This window comes from Haliaeetus leucocephalus, unplaced genomic scaffold (genome assembly GCF_000737465.1).
Source record: "Haliaeetus leucocephalus isolate CR32 unplaced genomic scaffold, Haliaeetus_leucocephalus-4.0 Scaffold712, whole genome shotgun sequence".
NCBI classification, from domain to species: Eukaryota; Metazoa; Chordata; class Aves; order Accipitriformes; family Accipitridae; genus Haliaeetus; species Haliaeetus leucocephalus.
Window position 1 is genome coordinate 1,559,250 of NW_010973148.1, and position 24,566 is coordinate 1,583,815.

Below are 24,566 nucleotides of genomic sequence, written 5' to 3' on the forward strand. Positions count from 1 at the left end.
ATGGACACTAACAGCACCAACAGTAATTTCGGTGGAAACCAAATGCTGCATTTGATTCTATGAGTAGTTCATGTCAGAACTTTTTAACAATTTTTGATTAAATTAATTTTCACAACACAACCTCATTCATGTAATATGGAAATAAAATTTTATCAGTACAAAATTTTAACAGAATAATGAACAAAAATCAATGCAAATTAGTCAGCTATTGATGAATCTATGTTGGAGGGGGAGATGGGTAAGCTTAACAATAACATAGCAGTCACTATATTTAGAAACTCAAAAGCTGGATAATGAAAGTGTTTATACTGTCTTTCCTATGTGAGGATGACATCATCATAACTGCTCTTTTGATGGATAATTTGTTCTGTCTTTTCAGTAACGAATGTTCTCTTTTTGTGACAGAACTGATGTTACAGAAGCTGAAATATTTGTAATATGAATCATTCAGGGTCTGACAGGTGAGTGAATGACCCCAGATTTCAGAGTGACAGAGGAATTCTCTAATCTGTATTAGGAATTTCTAAACAGATGACAACTCTGAGTATGGAAATTTTGACAAAGAGAATAGATTGTGTCTTAGGCACTAGTGCAGCAAGGATTGCATCTTTGTTTAACAAAGACTTCTTCATTAGTACATATTGCATAACAGACTGTGTTCAGATACACAAACCAGTCAGGAAGGAGGCTCCAAATTTTGTGAAGCTAGATAAAAAATAAAAAATTTGAACTTATAGTATAAACCAATTTTTAAAAAAAAATTGATTTTGATAGTCTCAATCATGCTCATATTTCATAGCCAGGATCTCCACTGATGTTTTAAGCATGAGTATGGAATCTGAGATTCTAGTAGAATGCATTGATTTCAGTTGCTAAAGCCATACGAGAAAAAGGAAGAGGAAAAAAAAAAGCAAGCCCTAATAATTAATCATGAGACTTATGTTTACTATGTTTGTCCTATATATATATTTAATTTCTACTTTTCTTCTTGTTCCTATAGCTCTGTTTATGATCTTCTGTAAGAATTTTTAAACATTACGTATCATAAAGATATACCTAAAAACATGATTCAGTGGAAAGGGCTTTGAGAATATATTACAAACGTCTTTGAAAAAAATGCATTTGTCTTCCACTACCTGTATTAATCTCCTTCCTGAAGCTTACAGAGATTGTCCAGCTGGCAACCAAGCACAACGAAGCCACTTGCTCGCTCCTCCCCAGTCCAAGTGGGAGGAGGAGAAGAAAATATAAAGAAACACTCGTGGGTCGAGGCAAGGACAGGGAGGGATCACTCACCAATTATGGGCACTGGCAAAAGAGTGACTCAACTTGGGGAGGAAACAAAATCAATTTCATTTACTACAAATCAAATCAGAACAAGGATATTAAGAAGTAAAACCAGATCTTAGAACACCTTCCCCCCATCCCTCCCTCCTGCCCAGCTCAACCCCACTCCCAGTTCTCTCTCCCTCCTCCCCCCGGCAATGGGGGTTGGGGTCAGCTCGCCACACCTTGTCTCTGCCGCTCCTTCCTCCTCAGGGGAGGAGGACTCCGCACTCGGGCCCTGCTCCGCCATGGGGGGTCTCCTGCGGGAGACAGTCCTCCACCAACTTCTCCAAGGTGAGTCCTTCCCCCGGGCTGTAGCTCCTCACAAACTCCCCTGGCGGGGGTCCTTTCCATGGGCTGCAGTCCTTCAGTCCCAGCCTGCTCCAGCGCGGGCTTTCCCATGGAGTGGCGGCCATCTTGGGGGGCCTCCGCTCCCCTGCTCCCCTCCGTGGCTGGGGGGGGACAGCCTGCCGCCTCACCGCGGGCTGTGGGGGCATCAACCTCCTGCCTCCTTCACTGACTTCGGTACCCACAGAGGGGTTCCTCTCCCATCCCAATCCCCTGACTCACCGCAGGTTTCCCCTCTGAACTCCGTTCTCCCAGCGGCGCTACCGCCGTCGCTGAGGGGCTCGGCCTGGGCCAGAGGCGGGTCTGGCTTGAAGCCAGGAAAGCTTCCAGCAGCTTCTCACAGCAGCCGTCCCTGCGGATCCTCACCCGATACCAAAACCCCACCACACATACCCAAAACACAATGTTAGACTTAATGGTCACAATGGTTATCATTCTGTCAGGTTTCTTAACATATAGTATCCAGCCAATTTGCTAGCACTGTTTTTCTGATGCCACTAAGATCGCTGGAAAATATTGTCAGACAAATACAAGTACATATACAGTATAAAACTTTTGGGTTTATATATAAACCTAGTATACCTTTATCAATAAGAAAAAGTTTAAGTATTGTGGTAGGGTTAGTGGTAGCTAAAGACATAAAAACTACAGGAATGTTAAACCAATCCCCAAAGTAAGCATTAGAAAGCCAGAAAATTAAGAAAAAAGTTAAATTTAAATGTATTTCTGAAAACAAAACAAATGCTTGTACATAGCCTTAATTTCATTTATTAATTGACTGCATAGAGGAGAAAAAAGTAATAATGAATATTGACAGAACAGAAATGATGGTCACACTTCTGCTGTTGCCTAACTCATGTGAATCCTAGCTATACAAACTGGCTTGTGTACCTCAGCTCTCAGCTCAGTTTTCTTGCAGAGGACATATGCAACAGAAGAGCTTGACTGGAGTCACAGATCATTTTATGCATCATATTCTTTTCTTCCTTAGTTCTGATGTTAACATTAGAATAACACTCAAAATACTATTTTTTTTCTTCCTTGTACTCCTGTTCCCGTGCTATTAATCACATTTTCTTTGCTTTGCAGTTACTTCTTCCCTACTTTTTTTTTTTTTTTTTTTTTTTTTTAAACTGTATCAGCACCATTTCAAGTGAAAGGTGTGACTGGAAATAGCTGTTCAGGTCAAAACACTAAGAGGGCTTAAGAGGGCTTATCTTTCAAGTTCAGTGTGAGCTGTAGAGATGTGTTTACTGGTGCCAAAACACAAAAGGTATTTTAGAAAAGGACCAAGGGACAGGCTATTTCCAGCACTAAAGAACTGTGTCAAATTAACACTAGTTGGACAGAAGCTTGAAGAACAGAAAGGTCTTAATGATAATATCTTGAAAGAATTAATTTGGAAAATAGCTGAGTGATAGAAACTGTGGCACCTCAGAAGTGACAGACTAAACCATTTCAGCTTCCTTCCTGTGTTTAGCATGCCAGCAGATGAGTTTGCTTCAAATATACAAGGGAAATTTAACTATAAATGTGTTTGGAAGTTGTGTTACTGTCAAACCAAACGATACTAAGGCCTAGGACACTTCCATTTTAAGCATGGAACTTCTTGGTAAAAATAAAACCTTGGCTAAAGGAAATTTATTTAAATAAATAAGAACTCTCTTCTTTACAACTGAAAATAATAAAAAGAAAGATTTGGTAATATTAAAGTAAAAAGAAAATAAAGTTACATAAGATTATAATCTCTTACAGGAGGTTTGGAACTGACAAGAATGAAACCTCAGAAATATTCTGTTTTTCTGGAATGATTTAATAACTTTTCTTGATGAAAGTTTTCTAGAAGATTGAGACATATAAGTTATAAAACTTAAAAATACAGGCCAAGATGGTAAGGTTTAGAAAGGGTCAAGAGAATCTTCTGAAAAATAATTTTACTCATATTTGACCAAGAATTGCCAATTGAACATGTGGGTGTGGATACTGTATCTAACACCTCCACAAAGATGAAACTTGGGAGTTTCTAGTTCTGCAGAAGCTGGACAAAATCTCTTCAAAACATGGTCCACCTTTTTGACATGAGGTGTTTAAGATTTACTATCAAACTACCGTTCAAGCCTGATCACCATAACTCTAGAATCATTTGGACATGTTTAAAAAGAGAAGCTATCATCACTGTATCAGATAATAATTGTCAGCAGAAATTTCCCCCCTATTTTTCCCTATTAAAAACTAATAATTAAAGTATTACTAGCAAAGGCAAATTTTTAAACACATCAATAACATAATACCTGAAAACAGGTATTTTGTATATGAAAATTCCAACAGTGTCTCATTTTTCATTCCTACTTAGGCATGCTGTACTTAAGCTCGTTTCAGTAAGAACAGTATGGTTAAAAATTTTGATAGTCAAACTTAAAATGTGAATAACATTTTGCTGTCATCTCCTACTAGAATATACTACCTGCCAGCCACTAAAATAATATAAAAGAAAATAATTGGCTCAGGGTTTTTAGTAACCCTCTGGACCATTTTCATTTTTAAAGTACAGTATCTAACTTACAATTTCTAGACGTATTAAAGAAGTTAGTTTTGAAACTCTATCATTTTCTTCCAGTTAGATGGTCTGTGTAGATTACAATTTACAAATAAATGCAGTATCTAAATTTTAGAGATGCCCCATTTCTTTTGCCAGATTTTTAGCTGAAGTGTGCTGTACTGCAGAAACCTCCTGGAGCCTAAACTTCTTTGTTTTGTAAGTATTAGTTTTCCCAGGATGAAAAATAATACTTTTTCAGCCAACTTCATTAAGTGCAATGGCACAGTAACGCTACATTGCAAGCTACGTTAATCAGCTCTATCTATTCTCAGGGAGTATCAGTAGGCAGACAGACTCAATCCCTTATTTAAGAATGGCAGTTTGGATTCAGATCACATATTAATGAGCTTCCAGCTTCAGCATCTTTCCAGTTTTAGTAGAGTGTCTATCTGGAATAATAAATACAGATCTGAAAAAAAGAACTCTATATTACTAACTTTGAAGTTTTAATACATAGGAATGTCCCCATGTGTTGTATTTTTCCATTTCAGGAATATAACTAATTTATTGTTTTCCTGAGCATGTTTCCTGGAAAAATTTAATTAAATACTTTAACACCTTCTTTATGTACAATTGTCTGGACAAGTACTATCCCATTTTGATCATTGCACCATTTCTCTTTGGTGCAATGAATCATAAGCACCTGTAAAAAACAATGGATTTTTGCCATTTTTTGATTTCTTAAGTTAAGCCCTGATTGATAGCCAGAATTTTTACTCATTATAACACTAACCTAAGTGAAACTTCTGCAACACAGAAATATGTTATATTTATTTTATCAGGAGCTTTGTGTCCATTCCTCCCATTTGATGCTTAGCCATTGCATAAACAGGAGTGCTGGATCCATGTTGTCAAAGGGAAATACACAGGCAGGAACATCACTCCGTGTGGGGCACTCATTAATGAAACAGCCGTATAACCATATTAACACAGAACTGCCCAGTTTTAACTTTTCTTTCAGGATGGGAGATAGCTTGTGAGAACTTGTCTAAGCTCCCATGTAGATCTCAAATGACGACATAGTCAATACAGTCTATGGAGTCCAGAACCCAATTCAACTCATCTTCTAGCTGACACCTACATTTGGGTATCTTGCAAGACCCCCAGGCTCTAATCAGAGTGTGATGCTTCTGCATAAATACAGGGGACATGGCAGAAGAGTGGTAAATGAAGTGAGCATTGGCAGATGTAATACATGACCCACAGGACACTCATGCTTTTCTGTAGGAGCAGAAGGAGGACAGGCATGTGATTACATTTTGGAAAGGGGATTTCAGCCTACTGACAGCAGTGGCAATTTCTCTGCTCACTGTAACAGGGTCACCCACCTCACATAGACACAAGTTCACGTTTACTTGTCTGAATGCAGAGCTGAATCTCACCTTGTAATTTTCAACATTTATCTTGTAGATAGTCTGTTTCTTAGATCTAACAATTACTTCTTTGATTCAGACACTTTGCAATGCCTTTGAATTCAGTCCCAAATTAACTTCTCATAGAAAAAGGCCCTACTTAAAATATTGTAATTTTTTTGAGTTCTATTCAGACTCTATAATAAATCTTTCAGGGATGCCTGACTCATATTTCAGTCAGACACTTACAATCATTTCTTGTTCTTCGAGGCTTGATTGAAAACCTGCTGAAATCAACTGATACAGTCATTTGCCTTCATCAGCTTTTGGATAAGACTCTGACTGCCTTTGAATAAATACTATAAATCATCTCATTTTATTTTAAAAATTAAGAAATTATCTTCTGCTTTCAGAATGGACTCTATAGTTTTCATTTGATTAATTAGCAACCACTTCATGCTGGTTGGAAAATACAAGATCAATGGTTTCATTTATTCAATAATTAAAATGGAACTGGGCAAGTAAATGTTATTTTAAGTTCTTAAAATGCTTTAGCATTAACTCTCACATAAAACATCAGCATTATTTAAAAGGATTCATATTGTTTATTTGTAATTCTTTAATAGTGAATTTTATTTCACAATGACACTCAAAAACCATTTTTATCATATCTCTAAGCTGTTAGAACATGAACAAAGGCAGCAGCATGTAAGACAGTATTATGGTTATTACGATGCAAGAGCAATATTCTACATGTGATTTTTGTATAAAGAGAATGCTTTTTCAGTTAAAAATATCCTTAAATCTTTACAAGGAAAGTAAGTCCATTATTTTGGAAGATCTGAACAGCCTGGTTATATCCAACTGGGAAGAAAACTGCTTCCCCTCTCCTTGTGCATGTTTGTTTTCCTGCCCCTGGCCCAGGAAAACCATCTGAAAAGGAGATTATATAGAGGAGACAGAAGAGGCTGTGCTGGGTGGCACGGGCACAGCTGTCCACAGGGACTCCCAGCCCCCTTTGTCCCCATTCCCCCATGGTGCCCTGACCTGTGGAGCATCTCTTGCTGGTGTGTCCCAGTGGGTCTGGTCCAGCCTCAGGGGTCCCCGGAGGCTCCTGTGGCTGCCCTGGGGTGCTGGGGATCCCCCCCACCCCTGTCGGGGTGCATGGGGATCAACCTTTCGTCACCATAGCCTAACAGCCATCTTTTTTTGTCTCTGTTACAAACAAATTAGCAGAGGATAATTTAATCAGACCACCACTTATTGGAACAATTTCTATACTTTAGTACAAGAAAAGCCTTGTTAAATAAAGGGACTTGAATTATTTAGCAAGACAAGAGAGCCATGGAAAAAATTCTTAACTGCACAGCTAGTTATAAGAACCTTGATTTGTTACTTGCAGGCACAGCAAATAGGCAGAAAAGTGGACTAATAAGATTGATTGCACAACTAGAGAGAAACTGGGAAGCATCTTTCCTAACTCCTGAGCAGAAACATTCTCATTCCTGTCTTTTTTAAGTCTTCTTAGTTTTCTTATGTCTTCTGTATTTGTCTTTCTGCTTTCTTCCACTTTTTCCTCTTCTGCTTCTGTGTCTACTTCTCTGCTATTTTGAAAGGAGATGATGAATATGATCCTAACTGTGCGTAGAAAAATTTTCCTATGTCTCCTCCCATCTAAACCAATAGGTAAAAGGTATTTATTAATTTTATATTGCTTTCTAAAGATTACAGTGACTTTTGGTCACAAAAGCTGCTCTGTATGCTGCTGCTATTCAATGGAATTTTAATTTAGCATTTACTAGTTCTGCAGGCAGATGATTAATCAATCAACTAGGCCCTGACTTGGGGTTAAGGTTAACTAAATAAGGCATGGAAGACTACTGGAAGTTACAAACATGGTGTGAGAAGCTGACAAAAATTACAGAGAGCACCATTAGGAATGGATTGCAGAGGCAGGTAGAGAGGAGAATTTAAGTGAGAAATGGTCAAAATTCACAGAGAGCTGGAGATGAGATTTGGGGAGCAGAACCTTGCAAGGCTAACATGCCCCAGTAACCTTGTCAGTAATAAAATATAAGGCTGACGTTCCCCAGGTAACAATATCAGAAATACCAAATTTGGGTGCAAATGTAGCAAAACTGGAACCAGTGAGGAAAAAGTTATCAGGGTGGGATGTTTATCTGGGAGGGGACAGGTGCAAGGAAAGGAAGGTACTAGGATGGTGAAAGCAGGGTTGAGAAATGGAAAAAGAGGCCTAATGAGGTGTGTGAATCATGTACTTGGTGTTATCAGGGGGCACCCATTGAGCAGCCCTGCACTTGGTCAGTGCACCCTAAATCAGGACAGCAAAACTTGTTCTAACTGTAATGCTTCGGTGTTCTGGAGGATGGGACGAGGTTGCTTTTCCCAGCCACACGGTGCTCCTAGACAGACAGATTGAGAGTCCTGTTATCACTGTTCAGGTGCCTGCGCTTGACCAGATAGCAGTCTGCAAACACCCACCCCTTCTAACATAGCTCACATTTCTTGAATGTATAGATTCTTGAGTACAGAACAACTTTATTTTTCTTTTATGTGAGGTCCTCCAGTTTTTTTTCTAATATTAGGGCTGGCTGCTGCATTAGCATTTAAAGTAGCTTGCATCAAATAGTAACTAGTATTTCTTTTAGTAACAATCTATAATTTACGAAGGATAAGTTATGCTAGCCAATGCTGGGAATGCTTGGAGAAGAAAACATTGGAATTTTGATGAGCCAAAGTTCTCACATGAGCAGGCAAATGAAATTTCAACAAAATAGCAACAGGGTAACACCAGCACCTCACCACAAACCCTGGGAACATTCTCGCTAGTTTTCTAGCTTCACTGATTAAATTTTTCTCTGTGGTGACTTCATACCATCGAACATTTAAAAATACTTAAAATTATAACAGAACACATTATGGAGACATTTCTTTTTAATAGTATATTCTGAAGCTTAAATTGAATTAAAAAAAAAAGAAAAAAATGTGACAGGCTGTTACTAAAAGTGGCATTTCTGCAGTCTACCCTGTAACAAGCCTATAACCTTGACAAAGATCCATTGAGATTAACCTCTAGAGAAATTGGTATCATATGCAGCATCTTTAGCCTCAGGTTAATGGGATAAATAATTGAGGCAAGTATGCTGGGTAATGAGGTGAATTTAAACATTTTAATACAATAATCAGATCTAACCAATTATCAAGTCTCTCTACAGGCTTTGTCTGTCCTAGGACTTGCTATTTTTAGCACAAAATGTAGTCAGGAATGCAAATTACTGGAGTAAGACGACAAGATTGGGCAGAAATAGAACGCAGCATATATCTCATGTAGTTACAGAAAATGAATACCTGAAATCTGCAACTACTCTTTTTACACCTGTACCTACCAGAGTGAATTGCATAAACAGCATCTGTTTGAGCCTACTGGCTAACAACTCCTAATTAACTCACCTGTACAATTAAGAGTCATTACTCTGTTTGCTAGCTACTAACAGGAAGTTTAAGATAACACTGAACAAAAACAAAAACAAACAAACAAAAAAAAGCAGCAGTATATTGTAGTTGTTTTCCTGATCACTGGTAAAAGAGGAGTTTTATCCCTCTCTATTTGCTCATGATGGCATGGCATGTGCCCATAATTTGCAATGTGTGAAAATAAGGAATTTTATTCTGTGAAGAGCTTTTTAAAAAATTAGAAAATCTAAAAAACAAAGTTTCAATTTGCATGTTATTACTCATCTTGTTCGCTACATCAGTGTTTCAGAACAAGGTCCAGTAAATAAACTATAATGCTCCAACTCCTCTTAGCTGCTGATCCCCCAGGGTGGTCCCAGGTGAACAGGTTGCTGAAGCTTTGACAGCACACAACAACAAACCATAATTTCTGCATATTGAGCAGAGGAGACCCATGGCATAGAGTTACTGAAAAAGAACAATAAAAATACAGGTACTTCTAAAGGTCTGAGCAGCAGAAGGCTTTACTGAGAATTGCGAATAAACCCAAAGCCTTGCAATGACTGTGTTTTAACTAAGCTTTTACTTTCCATAAGTTATTATAATAACTGTAGAACTAGCAGAAAGTAAAGGGCTGTTTTGTGCTCTATATCATTAGGGAATCAGAATAGGTCATGCTCTAATTTGTACAGATAAAAATTAAGGCATCTTATGGGTTGCTCTGTTGAAGCTGTATAAGCATCATGGATCCAGAAAAAGAATGGATATGTGTAAGCATGCTGTTACTTTTTGGTTAATATATTCCCTTACAAACAAGGACTACTGAATTGCAGTCCCTGCTGCCTAAGCTGCTTTCTGTTTGGTTTGGGAGGGGAGGGAAGGTGTGTGTGTGTTTGTTTTTTGTTTGTTTGTTTGTTTTTCATTTGTTTTACATGCTGAAGACTATGTAAGATATTATGTATCCGTCCTAGGAAAAAAAGACTAGGTTTTACTACACATTATGGCTAGCTCAGAACATTAACTAGTAGATTGTTTTATTAACATCCCTTCTTCATTGCTTCCTTCTGGCTTGTCAGTCTTGAAATCCTTTCTCACAGAAATTACTTATAGCCAGCTTATATCCTCATACGCTACTAAGGCAGGGCAGGCTCTGAATGTGGGTAATTTCTACCCTCAGTTAACAGATTCAGTCCTCCTGAAAGACACTAGAAGTACAACTCATGGGAGGAAGAGTATATCACAGTTGATGAAAGTCCCCAAAGCTGCATTAACTGCATAGTTTTCTCAGGGAAAAGAGAGAATTTTTCTCCCAAGATGATTAGCTGGGAATTCTATTAAATATGGTAAGTGTGCCTCCAAGGTACAAGAGATACTACACAAATATTTAACTTCCTTTGCTTCTTCCATATCATCTCAAGCATTTGGAAGAGTGTGATGCCTGGGATATTAGCACAGAATGCTAGCCCTCTGCTCAGGCTCCACTCTGCACACAAATGTATGCACAGGAATTTCAGCACCTCTAGCAAAGACTTCACGGGCTTGAAAATGCCTACTAACTCCTGAAATTTCCATGTCTCTCTCTTCATGTCCTGCTCCTTTATTGCTGAATTGAAATCATAATCCAATACCCAATATTCCTAAATTCATATTGATTAATATGTGGCATCTGATGACGTTGTCACAAAATCTAGTTTTTCTTCATGTGTAGTCATTTTTGCAATTTGGCCTTCTAGTTATCAGCTTCCTGACTATAAATATGACTGCAAGTTTCTCACAGTATCAGAAACACAGTTCCATGCTATGGGACCCTTACCTCTGACACCCGCTTTATCTGTCTTTCATGGGCAAAGAGAACAATTAGTCATTATTTTCTTTGCAACTTTCCCATTCTTCCCTTTCTTTAAGCATCCAAATACAATTCCTTTCATCTTTCCTGATAGGTTGTGTTTTCTAAGTCTCCTATCATTCTTGTCTTCCTGCTAAACTCTCCATGATGTACTTATGTATATGCATGTGCTATTTATGATTTTTCTTTTATTTTCTGCATTAAACTGTATGATGTACTTAATGACAAGTAAAATAGAACAATTTCCCCCATGAATTTTACATAATTCACCTAGTTTTTACATTCTAAGTAAATGCTTTTTCTAAGAGTATGCTGCTAAGTCCTAAAAATGTGTGATTCTAGATTTTAATTTTTATAGTTCTGCTGCTTACAGGTTTTCTGCAACTGTTCTCCTCTAGGCATTGCACTGTAATTCATTTGCATTGTACAATTAACTCCTATTCCACTATAAAAAGTTTTACTTTATGACTAAATATCATCATAGAGATTCTAAGATTTGTATCTGATTTACAAAAAAGTCATTTCCGATAAATATAATTCATATGTTATAAAGTTAATTATTTTCAATTGTATAGAAGTTTTAAATTTCCTGAATTTTATCTTTTTTTTGTCAGCTATAACAAAATATATTTTTACTTCAATTCTTACATATGGAGAATATTTAAGGAAAATTTCTCTTTGAAATGAAATTTATGTATGTGTGATTCTATTTCTTCTTGATAATTTTGCCCTTTAAAGTGCATTCTGAACCTGTCTGTTGGAAAGTCCTGTATTTTATACTTACTCTGAGGAAAAAACTGATGTTATAAAAAAACCTTATCAAACATAATTATGAAAGAAAGGCTTGTGAGAGTTTCAGTTTGCCTAGAGCTTTACAATTTGAAAGATATAATTTCCTTTATTTTGGGAAGAAATAACAGATATGGCATATCACACACAGAAGTCAATTTATGTTAGAATTGTACAGAAGTCTATTGTTTGCTACACTGTGAGGAGGTAAAAAGTAGTTTTATATGTGCATTTAGTTGGATTTGGAGACTAGCCAAAACAACTCTTTCAGTATCTGTGATTGTTTAAATTAATTTTCTTAAAATGTGTTGAAACTGTGCATTGAAGACTGTGTATAAGGTTCAGATCAGATTTAAGGTACTGTTCTGTTCAGTCTCTAACTCAGAATCTAGATAGAAAGAGAGCTGGGTCTCATTCTACCTTGTGGACTCCTATTAGCTTATTCACATTAGACATAAACAGTACTTAAAAATGAAATTCTATAATAAGATTTAGAATTCACAAGGATTTATTTCACCTGACTTTAGTAATATTGTACAATATTCAAGGTAACTGAACTATCTATCATTCTGCTATGGACAATGCAAAAATACAGGGACTCCCTGAAGGCAATTAATACAAACTCTCTGAGGTAGGTAGGCTGTAGTTCAGCTGCCTACAGATAGGTATCTAGTTCACTGAGATGCCATCAAGTACCTGGCCTGACCTCCAGATACTATTCGAGAAGGCGCCCAAAGGTTCTGTGTCACAGCCAGCCACTCACTGACATAGCACACTCAGCAGCATCTTAGTTGGCTCTAGGTATCTGCATTTAGGCATGTCGTGGTTTAACCCCAGCCAGCAACTAAGCACCATGCAGCCGCTCACTCACTCCCCCCCCATTCAGTGGGATGGGGGAGAAAATCAAGAAAAGAAGTAAAACTCCTGGGTTGAGATAAGAACGGTTTAATAGAACAGAAAAGAAGAAACTAATAATGATAATGATAACACTAATAAAATGACAACAGTAGTAATAAAAGGATTGAAATGTACAAATGATGCACAGGGCAATTGCTCACCACCTGCCGACCGACACCCAGCCAGTCCCCGAGCGGCCAATCCCTGCCCCCCACTTCCCAGTTCCTAAACTAGATGGGACGTCCCATGGTATGGAATACACTGTTGGCCAGTTTGGGTCAGGTGCCCTGGCTGGGCATGAGAAGCTGAAAAATCCTTGACTATAGTCTAAAGACTACTGAGCAACAACTGAAAACATCAGTGTTATCAACATTCTTCACATACTGAACTCAAAACATAGCACTGTACCAGCTACTAGGAAGACAGTTAACTCTATCCCAGCTGAAACCAGGACAAGGCACTTGAGTCAAACTCGTATTTTAGGATAGGATGATCACCTCTGCAATAAGTAGATGTGAATAACTTTAAGTTCACTTATAAGTGGCTAAATTTGGGGGCAGTTAACTTCATGAGAAACTCTTGGCATGCTAAGTAAGCATTCAGTAGCAGTGTGATGGAATAATTTGTAGTATAAACCTTTTATTACTTCCAGGAACAGTATATGCCAGTTTTTTATCAGAATTTAACTTTACTTTTGTGTCCCTGATTGAAAAGGGAGGGAGGAGGGAGGTCAAATTTAAGCCTTAATCTTCTCCGTAAGAAGGTAATTTTAATGTACATAAATGATTTGCTGAATGGGTATCTGTATGAAGAATAGAACTAGTAATTTCACTATCAAAGTCCTAGCAAAGAGAAACTGAAATCACATTTCTAGCATCCTTTAATGTTATCATCTAAAATACATTTTATATATATATATATTTATGTATGTATGTAGTGAAACTTTCTGGTTTCTATTTGTAATTTTTATTTAGATTTCTACACTTTTGTTAGGGTCAGGTGAATTAACATTTCCTATTTTATCTTGTGCTTTAGTTCCCACCTGAAAACGCTGAGTGAAAAATCATCAGTTTTACTTAATTTCCTACTGAGTTCTTTCAGTATACTACAGACAGAAAAACATTAATCAACTTAGATATACTCTTAAAGACACCCTCATGCATTGAATTCAAGCCTCACAATTCTCAGAAGGCTTGCGACCCAACCTCTTATCTCTTCTTTCTTCCTCTCCCTTGTCACAAGCTGAAACAAAAGCCATAATGCAAAAGGTTAAAAAAGAAATCAAATAACAAGTGAAGTCATAAATGTGACAGAACCAGCCAAGACTACCTTTTATGACTTTTCTAAAAAGCCTTTGGGGAAAATTGCTGAAGGCCTTCAGGACATGACAGTAAAAATAAGGCTGTGGTACCCCCTAAAGGAAGCTAACAGGAGGGTTGGGATTTTGGTTTTGTTTTTGTTTTAAATTAGTTTTGTTTTTCTTTGACAGGGTGTCGTAGTTTAAGCCCAGCAGGCAACAAAACACCACAAACCTGATCGCTCACTCCTCCCCCCCAGGCCCAGTGAGATGACGAGAGAAAATATAAAGTCAGGTTCGTGGGTTGAGACAAGGACAGGGAGGGATCACTCACCAGTTATGGTCACTGGCAAAAGACAGGCTCAACCTGGGGAAGAAACAAATTCAGTTTCATTTACTACCAATCAGATCAAAACAAGGATACTGAGAAGTAAAACAGATCTTAGAACTCCTTCCCCCATCCCTCCCTCCTGCCCGGCTCAACCCCCCTCCCGGTTCTCTCTCCCTCCTCGGGGAATGGGGGCTGGGGTCAGTTCCTCACCCCTTGTCTCTGCCGCTCCTTCCTCCTCAGGGGAGGAGGACTCTGCACTCGGGCCCTGCTCCGCCATGGGGGGTCTCCTGCGGGAGACAGTCCTCCACCAACTTCTCCAAGGTGGGTCCCTTCCACGGGCTGCAGTTCCTCACATACTTCCCTGGTGGGGGTCCTTTCTGTGGGCTGCAGTCCTTCAGTCCCAGCCTGCTCCAGTGTGGGTCCCCCACGGAGTGGCGGCCATCTTGGGGGGCCTCCGCTCCCCCGCTCCCCTCCATGGGCTGAGGGGGGACAGCCTGCCGCCTCACCACAGCACAGGGGGCATCCCCTCCTGCCCCGCTCCTTCTCCCCGCCTTCCTCCTTGACCTCGGTACCCACAGAGGGGTTCCTCTCCCATCCCAATCCCCCACTCACCGCAGGTTTCCCCTCTGAACTCCGTTCTCCCAGCGGCGCTACCGCCGTCGCTGAGGGGCTCGGCCTGGGCCAGAGGCGGGTCTGGCTTGGAGCCGGGGAAGCTTCCAGCAGCTTCTCACAGGAGCCGGCCCTGCGGACACTACCCGGCCACACAAACCCAAAGCACAGGGAAAGTCAGCTCACTCTTGCCTTCATGATAAATAAAAGGAAGAAAATGGTAACATTTTTATATTAATAGTCAAAGAGAAAAATTATTTAACCAAGAGTTTAGAATTTCCTGCTGATTGTTTTAATGGGAGGGCAATGCAGCTGAACATCTGGACCCCTCTGAATTTGAAGAACATGGGGTAAGATTCAGCCAGTGGTGAACTGAATATTAATATTAAACAACGGCTGGAATTCCTTCAGTATTACTGTGCTGAAATAATTTTGGGAGATAATTTGGATGGCAGGCTACAGAACTCTTGTTGTCTTGCAGTTTCACCTCCTGGGACAAGAAATTTAATTCTATTTTACTCTTGGCTTTCATAAGTACTCAAGTACTACAAAAGAGCTGTTCATAGATGGAGTGGGAAGGAACTACAGAAGAATCTGGGTATGCTGTAGTACATACAGTCACATTACATGTTTATTCATACCCACAACATATTCATGTTTGCTTTGTCCAGTTCTTGTTTCAAAATTACTCTTCATTTCTGACTCAAAGGCTGAACTGGAAGTACATGAGGTAATGTGCTGGTTTTGGCTGGGATAGAGTTAATTTTCTTCATAGCAGCTAGTATGGGGCTGTGTTTTGGATTTGTGCTAGAAATTGTGTTGATAACCCAGGGATGTTTTCGTTCCTGCTGAGCAGTGCTCAACCAGAGCCAAGGGCTTTTCTGCTTCTCCCCCCACCCCACCACCGAGCAGGCTGGGGGGGCACAAGGAGTTGGGGGGGGACACAGCTGGGACAGCTGACCCCGACTGACCACAGGGATAGTCCAGACCATAGGACATCATGATCAGCAGATAAAGCTGAAGGGGGAAGAAGAAGAAAGGGGGGACGTTGGGAGTGATGGCGTTTGTCTTCCCAAGTCACCGTTCCGCGTGCTGGAGCCCTGCTGTCCTGGAGATGGCTGAACACCTGCCTGCCCATGGGAAGTGGGGAATGAATTCCTTGGTTTGCTTTGCTTGGGTGCACAGCTTTTGCTTTCCCTATTAAACTGTCTTTATCTCAGCCCACGAGTTTTCTCACTTTTACCCTTCTGATTCTCTCCACCATCCCACTGTGAGGGAGGTGAGTGGGCGGCTGAGTGGTGCTCGGTTGCTGGCTGGGGTTAAACCACAACGGGCGAAAATAAGCAGGCCATGAAGAACAGAAATTCGTGAGTGAAGAGAGTTTTAATAAAGAGAAGGCAAGTAATAGCGATGCTTTAATTTTTAATTGACTGCTTTGGAAAATGGTCTGTAGCAATTAATTCTTCCTCCTGTAGTGGTGTACCCTAGGTATTTAAATAGTACCTATTGGGCTTCTCTCTTTCAGACAGTATTTTTCTATCTACCCCTATGTTGCACCACAGCCAGACTGTGACAGGTACTGAAAGACACTAGTGGATTTCACAAATGGATTAATTACATTGTGTTTTCCAGAAAAGTTTCTATTCAACTTCCTAAAAACTTAGTGCAAAACAAAACCCCTAAGTTAAAGCACCTGCTCTGACTCATTGGTAATTTGGTCTGTTATTAACAATAAAGAATATAATTTGTTATTTATAAATCCAGTCCTTTATATAAATGACAAAGTTTGTTTTCTTTAGCAACAGCTTAGGTTTAAAGCAATAAAAGAAGTGAAGTAAATTGATTTGATGTTTACATATAATTGCATAATAAATCAAAAAAAGTCAGTGCTGCATGTAGGTATCAGTGACTTGAACCACTGAGTATATCAAATAAAGTTTAATTATAAATCTAACCATTAGTGCAATCATAACAAGTTGTTGACATGTGTATGTTTTTAGGAATACTTCACTAGCTGGAAAAAGTGATTTTTTTTTTTTAAACACTGAAAACCAAATGAGAAACTGATTTACACATGAACAGAAACACACACATACTTTATTAATGCTTTGACCCCCAGAAACAGATGTATTCACTACACAGCAGAAAACCATTTCAATGGATGAGCCCATATATTCTTATTTTTTGCATTGATTTCTTAAGACTCTTTTATTTTCTCTTTAGTTATTTTTACCATTAAGGAAACACTTTGCGATGTGTTCAGTCCAAACATTAGTGTACAAAAAAAATGGCTTGTGTGAGTATGCATTTCAGTTTGCTGGTTTTTGAAAGACTTATCCTGCTACTTAAAGAAGGTACACATATTAGTAACTTAGAGACCGTGGATCCTGGCATTTCAGCTTGGCACTTCCCTATCTTTATTTTCCATCTTGTGTGAGTGCTGAGCTAAAGAGGGAGAAAAAATATCTGTTACCAAATCTAACATATACAAGGTATTCCATAAAAGAGCAAACTGTTACTGTGCTTGTTCGAAGTTTTTATTTTCAGTTGTACTTTCAGAAAACAAGCAAAGGACATTATCTAAAATCATGCTCTGGAAAAAAAAAGAAAAAAAGAAAAAAAAAGCTTTTGTCCTCACTGCCTTCATCAGGTGCTTATGAAATAGAGCACTTTTCACACCAGAGTACATTTAACTGAACTTGTGTACAGATCTTTTTTGTACAGATCTATTTCAGCTCTCTAAATTCCTGGGGAAATAAAAATGAGGAGGTGGGGTGGTGTGTAATATTTGGCCTCTTCACAAGTAGATGTAAAAGGTCAACAGAACTACTGCATAGTAGGCAAATTAGTAAAACCAGGAGAATTTAAAAGAAATCTTTAATGAAATTCAGGCATGGTTTAACAGTAAACATGATTTCCACTCCTCTACCTCTCTAAAACCACACACAAAAAACCCCAAACCCACCCAACACTGTGGTTCAAGGTATTACTACCTGGGGCTCTCCCATATCTTGGTTATTCATCCTATAAAATACAATTAATATCCAGCTCTTTTGACAAAGCTGTGCAATATATTACAATCCAGAGTATTTCAGAAGGGTTTTGGAGAGTGCATTGAAGGTCAAGGCGGCTTTAGCTGTTGCCATTGTTCATCAAAAGTACAAATTCACTGTTAGACCCCAAGAGATGAATTCAGGATCCTGCTGCTGGCCCAGAAATACTAAGAAGCAGCATGAAGATTGTGCCATTCAAAGGCATTAAAAAAAATACTTAGCGGTATCAAGTTTTAAGATGGATATTGTCTCAGGTTGCAGTGACAGACAAGACCAAATCATTCAATATTAAATTAACCTGTATTCCATACTGTGTTTTTCTGTCAGATCTCACAGATATTGATCTTATGCCTAGACCAGCACTGCATTTTCCCTCTTGTTAACCTGGTGATATGCTCCATTTTAACGACAGCTGGTCACAGTCTCAGTCCTAGCATGTTCTCAGCAAGTTACAGGAACAGGCACTACAATGTGATCTTTACACAGCACTGAAGCAGTTATGTTGATGTTTCTTTCATCTTCTCATCCTCTTTGCTCTTTTACCACCTCATTTTTATTTTTTATTTTTGTTTCTGATAGTTGTGATTAGTTTGCTACGAACAGTTAGCACCATGAACAGCTGTATGAAATGCACTCATGTTTTTGCTTTTCTTGGGAATCTAGGGGAAAAAGGGAAAGCTGAAAATCAGCAAGTTGTTTTTTGGTGGGTTTTTTTTCCGCTCAAGATACAAGACCTCCTGTCTTTTTGAATGTTGGACCCAACAATACTTTGATTTCAGGAATAGATATCTAGTAAGATAAGTGTCTTTATTAACATCCTCCTATCCACTAGTTGCATTACCTATAAAAAAATAATTTAACTGACAAATATACTGTATACCTGAAATCATCGATGTTACCTAAAATGATTAAGACTTTCAGATCTTTCTTTTGTATTAACAGGAGACCAAAATAGTTTCAGAACTGAGTCAGAACTAGAGTCAGGTCAAAGTGGAAAATCTACTGAAGCAGACACGGTCTTTCAAATAAGGTCAATTATATCTCTGAACTGTGGAGGCTTTCTTAGAAAAAATAAAAAGCTAATTTCACCTTCCCTTTTACTTGGGCAGCATGATATATAATGGTTGAGATCCAGTTACCTTTTAAATTCCTGCACAGATGTGTTTTTTCTATGGTATCCTGAAGGTATTAGCCTTACTATGTAGTACATGCAAGTGTTTAGCAGCCATTCCTACCTTGTCAGGCACAGAGATCTTAACTGAAGAATGATCAAAAGCCTGTAAAAGATATCTAAAAGTTACTTATTCAATTTAACTGAGCAAATCTATATTTCTAAATTATTGTTATTAATTAATGCTTCATGCTACTCTTTGGATGTTACTATTAAATACACAGCGATGATCCAGATCTTCACTGACACACAATAGTGATTTCACAGCTTTCTATGGTTCTTGTCCCATTTAGTCAAGCAACAAGCCATGACACAGAAACAATGCTTATGACACAGGCAAATTGGACTAAGAGTACACAATTTTGAGGATAATTTCATTTAAAGTATACTGCCTTTATCTTTTATATCTTCCTGCTCACCTTCTGTCCTATAAGTATTGAAGAGTTTCTTGGGAATATTCCCATTTATATCAAAATCATGTCTCTGTCAGTAAAGATAGTGACTTTTTCAGCACTACCTTTGAACTGTTGATCAAATTTGACTACGTCAGGCAAGCACACATTTGGGAACTGCTGGTCCCCTTTTGAATTTGTCAAATGGGCCCTAGGTAATCAAAAGCAAATCCCTGGTTTCTTTTCCTGGGCAAACTGGGTAAACCAGATTGGTATTTGTATGCAGCAGCTTATCATTACCTGTACATAGCAGGAGTGACAGTTTATAATGATAGCGTCATCCTGGTGTTAATGTGAGAAGTCCTTTGCCTCTAGAGTTTATACATGTCTTTTTGGAGAAAATGTTTTTCAGGACTCTCTTACAGTTGCCATATTTTTTCATTATGTAGTGAAGACTAGTGCAGGGAGGCGGTTTATTTTCTGTGGAGCACTTGTTGGCACAGCAGGGAGAACTGCCCACCATTCTCCTTCTCAGACAGCTGGCACCAAGCATCAGGCTGTAAAGGTCTAGAGCAGCAGGAGGAAGAATATAATACTGCCTTTTCTAAATCTGCTCACAGGAACCATTCATAGAAGTTGCAAAAAAGAGATCAAGTTCACAGGGAGCGTTCAAAGCAGGAACATTCATGGTGCTTAGCTATGTCTTTGCTAGGTTTGAATGCATCTGGTTTTTCTGCCATGATTTATAAACTTTTTTTTTCCTCCCCCGCTCCCTTCTCCTCTTTCCCTCACCCATCTCCTCCCTCTCCCTTTTTTTTTTTCATTTTCTTTTCCTACACCCCCTTTTTTTTTACCTTCTTCCCTTTTTTCCTTTTTTATATACACCCCTCCCCCTTTTTTTTTAATCTTTTTTTAACCTTTTTTTCATTTTTTATAAAAAAAGTTTTGGTAACAAAATGGTATACAATCAGTTTTAATTGTATGTGATCCTTCTTTCACAGTGAAATTAGTGGTATTGACAACTAAAATACTTTCACTAAGTGTCTATGCTTTTACTATGTTGAAGTGCATAAGTACAGTTCTAAGGGATACTGAGTAACATCTCTTTCCCTCTAAAATCATTATCTGTTGTTCAAAGTCACCATTCTGAATTGTACCCTTCTATTCCGGGGGGGGGGGGAGGGGGGGGGGGGTGGGGGGTTATTTTCTTTTCTTTTTTGAGATACCAGCAAAGAGAATATCAGTACCTCAGTTTCTAAAGAATCATGTATCCTCCAGCTTCTTCAAAGTCCTGTTTCAAATAGACATAAATAGGTCAGATAAGTATAAATTTTACTCATAGGATCAAACCACACCTCTTTTCTCCTCTTACCCCCACCCCCAAATGGAATTCTTAATGGAGTTCTTCAGACAAGTAGCTATAATTTTGTACTTGGCCTATTTTATATAAAATGGAGCAGTGGCATGATTAACAAAGAAAGGAACTAGCATTGTTGAACCCCTTGGCTAGACCTCTGACTCAGAAAAAGATAACTCAGGTAAAAATCAGATTGAACTTTTTATGACTAATCTGAGTATTCATTATATCTTACTGACCAAGAAAATCTTAAGAAAAATTGCAGGGTTTTATACAAACAAACAAACAAAATCTGTTGAAATGACATGCTGCAAAACGAGCTCATTGAACTACAAAGGTTAGCATTATTTAGGGGGACTATTTTGGATTAACCAACAGATATTTGACCAAATGGATTAAGAAGCATAAGACTTTGTATTTTCTACAATTACTTTATCATCTTTTTTCCTTATGCATGCATCTCCCTAAGACTGTCAAAGGTTTTTTTCTTTCTCTTCTGAGTCATTCACATCTAGACAGAATGAAAGAAGAAAAAAAAAAAAAAAGAAAAAACCCCAGTGTGTAATTCACATCATTAATAGCAGAAAAAAAACTGTAGTTTGTATATGAGTATATCTTACCGGAAAATTCTCAGAAGTTTGATCACTCTTTTTTCCAAGTAAAAGTGTCTTCTGAATTTGCAAGAAACTTTGAGGTTTTTTGATCCATTCATTCTTTAAATAGGGAATATCAATGGGAAAATACCTCAGATTTTCTGAGACAATAAACAAAAATCTTTTTATTAAAAATGTCATGTATTTGGTAGCATTTTGTAACCTACACTTTGAAATATTCACTAGCCAAAGGTAATGTTTTGGTCAAGGTGCAAAGACTTCCATCCATAAATTTAGCCAAATTATTTGCAAGACATTAGACAGAATTTTAATTAATGATGGAAATGAGTTACTATATCCTAACTGAGAGTCTAAATGCATCAGGTGCAACTTCCATACCATTTCTTCTGGTTCTTCTGGAGTTCCACATCAGTTCTTGTTCTGCTTGAAGAATCAGGCAGCAAAAGCATCTCAGAAAATGTTCATGTCTGTAAGGTAAAAAAACAATATAAGTAAAGCTGTCTATTATTACCAGCATGCTTTAGAAATAAGGTAGGCTTAGGAACAGTTTAATAGACTGAAATCAATACTGAACTAAAGCAAACTGGTGCCATGCTGGAAATCTGTTTATTATTCACTTTTTTCCTCTGAAGAATTCAGATCTTAAGCCTGCTTATGTTGCAAAAAGTCTTCTGTATATAGATTGTTTTAAATGGATGCCCTGGAAGTTAATAATTTTAAATTTAATTGGTGTCTCATGTAAAAGGTGTCTTAAAAAGCAAAATACATTTACATTAAAAATAGAAGAGAAACAATCTAGTAAGTGATAACTTTTTCCTTGCATCAAGTTTACAGATAGACATAAATATAGTAGTTTGAAGTGGATCAGAGTTAGTCTGACCAGTTACCCGATTTGTCAAATACTGTCTCTGTTGAGATGAGTCTTCCATGTGGGCAGCTAGATATCATGTCTATGAAAATGCAACTCTGCATACAGAAATTAACAAGCCTTAACCTTTGATTTTTCTTTGGTGGGGTTTTTTTTTGGGGGGGGGGCATGGGGGATGGGGGACACTATTATTCCATAATGTAGCAGTTATAAGTGTAAGAAAAAGTAGCAAGTATGAAATTACCACTTCTGACCTCCTAAACATACAGTCCAGTCATCAGAGCAGAACAGGGTTTTTTTTTGTTTTTCTCCTTCCCCTCTAGTAGCAGGCCAAGTAAGACTATACAAAAAAATCATGGCTACAATCTCAATAAAAGCTAAGAGGGATTCCTTGATAATGTGTTACCACTGTCAGACAAAACTGAAACTGCTGAAAGGTGTTACTTCCTAGAGAGTGAAGGTAAGATGTTAACATAAATAAGCTTCTTAAACAGGAAAAACTCCATAATGCTTATTTGTATTATTCAAAATGAATAAAACTATGTATCTTTTTTCTGTTTTATATCATCCTCTTGTTCTTCTTCCTCTTGAATTCTGCATTATCTTTTGAAAAATAGGGGGAAAAAAGACTACAGTTTTTGTTCTTGTTATCTTAGAACTGTTCCTAACTTTCAGCTTCTGTTTTCCTCAATGAAGCATAGGGTTGTTGGCACCTTGCAAAACACTTTTTGGTGTCAGCTATTAGGTAGAATTCCTCCTATACTATTTTATCCAGACAGTAATGGGTTGAACAAAAGGCAGCTCCAATATAATTTTTGTTTTCTGAAAAAAATTATACTTAAATTTGTAAATCCTTCCACAAAGATCAGACTTCCAAGTAAGGTACTTGATTTATAATTAGATTGCACAAGCAATTTTTTTCAGCCACTAGTGTTCTCAGAAAGGAAAACCCACAAAATCTTCAACATTCATGATTGTTTTTATTGTTACTAAGGCAAAATACATCACAAATTAATTTGATTGGGGTTTTTTGTCTGCTAGTATGCATTTTTATAAAATTCTAACTTACCTGAGTGCCAGCTAGAATCTAAATCTTTATCTTAGACTTATCAAGATAACGAAAATAACTAGATAAAACAAACTTACTTTTTAAAGGTCCATAAGAAAGACAGAAGTAACAGTCTTGTAGCAAATACAGTAGATGTCTTGTGATGCACACTTACACTATAAGGTTAAAGAACCTTCACATCCTTTGTGTCCTGCAGGGAATGTCCTACCATGTGAATTCTCTTAAACCATGATCCTCTTTAAAAATAGACTCAGTAAAAGCTGAATTTCAAGGCCTCTATTTTAAGGAAAAAAGTATACACTCTGCTGAAGAAAGAGTTAGGAATGCTTTATGGAGTGGAAGCATTCTGGCATTTTAAGAGAGGGGAGCTCCAATCCAATGTGATCAAAATTATGTCCCCCACTGCCCCCATTACTTGATGAGAGAGTGGATGTGCTATGTCAGCCAGTTTTAATGCTTCTTACTTTCTCTTTATTCCTATGTCATTGGTTGTCTACATCTTATATCTGAGAAAATTGCAATGATACTATTATTACATATGAGTTCTCATGGAAAATCAAGATTACAACTATCATAGAATGGTAACTCATTAGGATATCTATTTTAATGCACCAGCAGTGGAAGTACAAGTAGCGTTACTGATATAGCTTTACATTTTTTATACTTAATTGTCTCTAAAACAGCTGAACAATGGAACACTGATTAATGGTTGGAAGAAAATAAAGTTTCTGAATTTCTAATAGCAACTATGTTAAAAGAATGTGAATCTTATAAATGCAAACTATGAAATTTCAATTTGGTTTTCCACTTGACTAGGGAGGCAACTACTTAGGTAACCACAGCTGTAGACCATGATAAATAACTCATTAGAACAATTTTTGACTTCAGTAAGAAATACAATTGCTATAGATTAAATATAGTGTAAAGGCTACTTTCGAGAAGAAGAGGCAAATTAACTTTAAAATTACAGTTGCAGTTTCTTCTACGGAACTCAATATTGAATCCAAAACCAGATAAAAGGTCAACTTAAATACAAAAGATCAACTAATTAATTTAATAACACAGTAAAAACCACATAGCATAATAAAACACTAACCTAAAATGGAACAACAGTCCTCATACAACAGGGAAAAGAATGAAAACACTGTTAAAACTGACTTCTAATCAAATATGC